We start from the raw sequence: 6,124 nt of genomic DNA on the forward strand, positions 1-6,124 counted from the left end.
TGACCCTCTAAAACACCCAGTCAGATAATTTGATCAACTGTTACAAATGCCTTTTAAGTCAGAGATTAAAAAAATTATTCAGATATGAGTCATCATCCTAGTGCAATGAATTAAGCTGACCACTTAAGAGGATGTAAGAGTTGACGAAAGGAGCAGTTTGGTTCTCAAGGATGGTTCTTAATGAATCAGTAAGAACACTCAAGGAGGAAAGAGAACATGGAAAAAGAAGATGTTACTATCTGAATAGTAAAGTAGAATAGGATTTTGTAGCATTTTCTGTCATTTGGCTTTGCCTCATTGAAAAAAGCAATTCTATAATAATCTTAATTCATGTCCCCTTTCAAAAACTGTTTCAGAGAAGCCTTATAGAATTGTAAATAGGTCAGCTGAAGGTTGTGCAAGACACTCCTATCCAAGTAGGTCAGGTCAGGGTTGTGTTGTGCACAATTCTGCTTGTGTAAGGAGGAGCTCAGCTCTCACAGTGGAAATCTATAAAACATTTGAAAAGGAGGGGAAGCAAGCTTTGAATTACATATCCCTCCTTCCATTCTGAGTTACATTTCATTCAAATGGAACCACAAGACCAGCCAGTCAGTGGAATGACAAGACCAGCCAGTCAGTCTTTAAATCAGGATGGAAACAGAAGACAACAACAATAACAGAAAAATCAACATTAACGCAATATTGCACTGTGGCACCAAATCATTTAAAATTCTAGCAAATTAGGTCACCTAGGGGGATGTGTTGTTAGGTACTGTGAATGAATAAAATACTCCCTAGGTCATTCCATGGTTAAAAAAGCAAATGAAAAACCTTACAGCATATGACTAAGGGAACAACTTATTTACAAGGATTCATAATTACTTTAAAACCAATAACATTGATGTGTCAATTTGATATTGTTCCTGTGTACTGCAACTCACTAGATCTAAGCTGACACTAATTATATGGTTTTTCCAATTTCAGAGATGTTAAGTTTTGGAGAAAATAATCTTGTGCAATATGTCCTTTGATCAGAAGCACTTTTGTCACTCTAGTTACTATAAATGTATGTCTTTGAAATTTGTAAACAATGTAATTATACTCTTTGGAGAATATTATTGATATATTGCTTATTCATGTCTTTCATTCAGAAAGAATTCTTTATTAAGCCATACAAATTGTCATGTACTGTGCTATGAAATTATAAGCCAGGCCGTGCAAGTTGCAAAGCACTTAACTTGGGTGTGCCAAATCAGCGGGTGTCCCTCCTGATCTGTGGATCAGCTTTTCTCCTCCTGCAGTACAGTTTGCTTATATTTCCAGGCACCGACAACAGCTTGAGAAACCTCAACTTCTAAATGGCCTTACAATTCTTAAAGTGCTGGGGAGAAGGTAGGGTGAGACTTCATCTTCCTGATGCTTTCTCAACAAATAGAGGTTAATGTTTTATCAGAGAGGAGTGGGATTTGACATTTATTGCCCAATATCCAGTCAGTATTAGGTTGGAAGAGAAATTATGATGGATCAGGAGCTAGTATCCCAATTTCCTTGGTGACAGTTCTCACCATCTTATTCATGCTGGCTTGGGGACTCCTTGTCTAATTGGTAAATGGCATTTCGTTCCCACAAACTTATTTGATAGGAAGACTGAATATTTACACTTGATTGGCATTTGACACTCTCAAGAACACCAACGTTTGCAGAATTCTCCTTAGCAAACCATACATAAAGAATATACTACCTATCAATATAAAAAAAGTTATTTAAAAAAAGTTAATGTAGATGACAACAAAAACGAGACAATGCATCTGTCCTAATTCATGGGTAGAATCCTCCCTTGGGAAAGAAGTATCTTAGAAAAGAGGGAATCAGAAAACTGATAATTGGGATGTCTGGATGTCTCAATATATTTCAATAAAATAAACATTTTGGGTGATAGTACCTGAACATTTCAGATCACATATTTGTTTAGGTCTAGTAGCTTTGCCATAGAAACCAAATTAAAATCTGTTCTGTGAACACGCTTTGACTCCCTACACACATACACACACACACACACACTCAAAATGTATTAAAGATGTAGATATAAGACCTGCAACAATAAAATATATAGAAGAAAACATTGGTGATATATTTCATAACATCAATGAGAAAGGTGTTTTTGGAGATTTGACCCCTTTGGCAAGGGAAATAAAAAACAAAAATAATAATACCTCAAATTGCAAATCTTTTGCACAGCAAAAGTATAGGTGGGTTACAAAATAGCCTACTGAATGAGTGAACACATTCACACATTATATAACTGACTAGGGGTTAATGTCTAAGATATACAAAACATTTATTCAATTTAACAACAAAAAAACCTGACCAAACAACTAAATCAATAAATAGGCAGCAGATCTGAATAGGTTATTCTCCAAGGAGGAAAAATATTCAACATCACTTTTAGTAAGGGAGATGTAGTCAAAACCATAAATAGATGATATCTAATTATGTGACCATAACACATAATTGAAAAGACCCCAACAATGAGTTTTGGAGAGGATGTGGAGAAATAGGAACCCTAGTACATTGTTGGTGGGACTGTAAATAGATGCAGCCATTTGGGAAAACAATCTGTACCTACCTTAAAAAATGAAAAATTGAAATACCTTAAGGCCCAGAAAGTTTTCTCTTTGGCATCTAAGGAACATAAACTCATCAACTCAGAAGATTGTATTTTTCACAATGCTCACTGCAGCATTATTTATAATAGCTAGGTTTTGGAAGCAACATTAGTGCCCACTGATAAAGCATTGGATAAAGACGTGTTATAACCACACAATGAATACTATTAAGCTGAATGTGAAAAAGAAATAAGGAAGTGTTACCATTTACCACTAGGTGGAAAGAGCTTGAGGGAATTATATGTAATAAAGTCAGAAGGAGAAAGACAAATACTGGACATATATATATATATATATATATAACTATATTAAGTGATATATATATATAATATAGTTATATAGAATATATATATAATATAGTTATATAGAATAAAATATAAATAAAATATATTTTATATATAAAATAAGGAACCATAGCAAATGAATTGACAAGGCAAAATAATTACAAACCAGTGGATAGTCATAGGCAAAGTGAGGTTTCTGAGGTTAATTGAGGGGAGGGAGAAAGTGTCATAGAGTTTTAGTGGTAATGGGAAAATAAAATAGTATGAAAACTGAAAAGATAAGAGGGCTAAGCGATAACTCTTCAAAGGGTGTATATTGATAAAAGGGGCATGTAAATTTCATTTTTGTTCTTATACTTGAAATAACACCTGTACTATACATTTTCTCATTAAAAGATTTATTCAAGTAAAGAAAAATTTTATCTTTTCCATCATGAATACAAATCCTAAGTTGTTGGATCCTAGTGTATCTCAATGTAACTTTATGGGCAAAAGGAAAAGAATTCACTACTTGACTTTATCTCAGTCTTACCTTACATCAATAATTTAACTTCAGTTCTCAAGCTTGTTTAATACTTTATAGGTTTATTCAAAGCTGAGCAATTTCAGAGTGAAATCAGAATTAGAAAATAATCTGGGGAACAATGTGTTCCGATTAGAAACAAGAGGAAAATATCTATTTTGAATTTTACAAAGAGAAGGAATTAGAAACTTATGCCCCACTCCATTTCTAAAATGATTAAAGCATTACCCTGGACTGTAAAACCAGGACTGTGGCTTGGAAACAATCTTTGATATTATCTGAAAATCTTCAAAACAAAATGCAAGTGTGGCTGTATTTTTTTCTAGCTGAATTGTCGTATGTGTATTTTAGGTGTCTGATTGTGCTCAGATGTGGGTAAGTGGTGGGGAGAAAAAATAATGTTTCTTAACTCTGCGGATAAAAAGGCTTCAAATTAGGTGCAACTCACATACTTTGGTAGTCTGCCCCACATTCTGTACCCTGACGGGGGATAGACATTGCTCATTTTGTGTTTATTTCTTCAAGCTTTGAAGAGAATGCCATTACATATCGGTGGCAATTTCTGAGTCATCTGAAGAGAAATTGGTGATACCCCTTCACCAAGCCCTCAAGAAGAATTGATCACGTTTATGGTGCCTGTGCTTACAAACAGTTAGATGTGGAAACCTCAGAACAGGTCCTTCTTGGCCACGATCATGACATTAGCCTCATGATCATTTTTTTTCCTGCTGAAAGTAATCAAACTATGAGGTAGTCTGGGGACACCAATAAGCTAGACAAACATTCACACTAAAGTCATTTTTAGAGGAAGACCATGCCCAGAAAACATTGAAGTTTCATGGATTATCTAATAGGCGTATTTTGTTTTGATGCTACACACACTTTGTTTAATTTAAACTTACAAAACTAAGGTCTTTCCAATTTCTTTCCACCTAAATATACTTACGCACACACACACACACACACACACACACACTTTTACATATGATATCTGACATGTGATGTTGACGCAATTTTCCTTTTTTGATGCTTGTTTCTTTGCCTTTCTCACCCATGATCACCTCCTACCCTCTAAATCCTGGTTAATAACTTAACCTGCATTATCTTGGATCTCGTATTTGCCTGTGTGTTCATAGAATCATATCTAAGAGCGTTGTGGGTCTGACAGCACAGACATGATCCTGGTTTTTAACTATGTACTTGTGTAACCTTTGACCTTTTCCATGAGCCTGCATCATCTATATTAAAAAATTGACAATAACTTTTTGCAAATATAACAATTACTTTCCACCCTCAAATCTCCTGGGCCATGGCTGCCATGTTAACACTGACTTTACCATGTTAGTGTTTCTCCAAGCAGCACAGCTTGCTTTTTGAGGATATGAAAATGCAGTGATGTCAATAGGGGTTTATCTGACGAGCGAATATTTGACACACTAGAGTGAGTCAGTGTCATAGGGCAACTTTGAACTTTACAACACAACCATAGTTTGAGCTGTGATAATCATCCCATAGTCACAATAAGATTCCCCGACACTAGAACAGTGTGTTAAAAATCACAGATGATTCAACTTCTTGAAATATGAGTTAGAGAGCTGGGGAGCAGGTGAGGAACATCTCAGTTTGAGTCCATGCTAGATTTGCTGCTGCCAAGGTTGGTGGGTGGAGGATGGTGGTTTGAAGGGGTGAGGTAGGCTGCCCTACCTCTTAGGAATAGAAATGGTGCCTCCCTACCACCCACCAGTTCCTGACAATACGCCCCCCTCCCCCAGGGCAAGAATCCCCACTACTTGAGCAATCCATTGTGTATACAACTTACTCATAGGAAACATTAGAGGCTAAATAGAAAACATAGGAAGTTTTAAACAGGCTCTGGAGGTTAAAAACATGACATTTAGGGCCTCCCCAGTGCACAGTGGTTGAACGCTGGGCTGCGAAGCTGCCTGAAGTCTCTGCAGCGCCGGTTCGCTCTCCGGCCGCCGGTGAGGGTTCCACAAGGCGCGCAGATCTCTCCTGCCGCACCTGCTGCTGCCCTCAGCAATGTACTTGGTCAGTCTGCCTGTTCTGCTCCCCGCTCTGGCTCTGGTGAATTCTCTCACCCTCCCGCACTTCTGACTGCACCCAGTGCTTGTATAAATAAATAAATCTTTAAAAAATATATATAAAAAAACAAAACATGACATTTAAATCTTTTTTTTCCTAGGTGTTACCATCTTATGGATCTAAATGACTTGATATTAAGAGCAATAATGCCAACTTCTCTGGTCCTTGAACCCATGTGCTCTCTCAGGACTACCAGCCTCCCAAAAATGTTGACAAGTACTTGGAGGAAATTCTTGGGGGAGTGGTCCTCATATGTGCTCACAAGCATGAGGTTAGCCAGCAAAGAATCTTTTTTTTTCCTACTTCCCACTGACTTTGCCTTCTTTCTCTGGCATAACCATTTCTGTCTGGAATATTTATCTCCTGCAGGATATCACCTTTCTCCTTGTGGATATCTGTCTCTGGTTGCAGTTGGGACACACCCCCATTTGGGGGGTGGTGGTGGTAGAGAGGGTCCTATCTCCCAGGGTTTCAGTGAAACGGACGGTTATGCGAGTAGGCACAGGGCAGGCTCACTATGGATGTGGGGAGGTGGAGGGGAGAGTCCAGGAGCCCTCAGTGGATTT

General features: G+C 37.4%; 1 long non-coding RNA gene across 2 annotated transcripts in view; it reads left to right on the forward strand.

Moving 5' to 3' along the window:
* Positions 1-5,910, forward strand: part of LOC119261072 (uncharacterized) — a 22,860-nt gene extending 16,950 nt beyond the window's left edge. For both annotated transcript variants that reach the window (XR_005128898.2, XR_005128899.2), the window contains one exon: positions 5,659-5,910. This is a non-coding gene — a long non-coding RNA (uncharacterized LOC119261072). The remainder of the gene's footprint in view (positions 1-5,658) is intronic.
* Positions 5,911-6,124: the final 214 nt, after the last annotated feature.

Source organism: Talpa occidentalis, unplaced genomic scaffold (genome assembly GCF_014898055.3).
Source record: "Talpa occidentalis isolate TD23 unplaced genomic scaffold, MPIMG_talOcc4v2.1 talOcc4.6, whole genome shotgun sequence".
In the NCBI taxonomy this organism is placed as follows: Eukaryota; Metazoa; Chordata; class Mammalia; order Eulipotyphla; family Talpidae; genus Talpa; species Talpa occidentalis.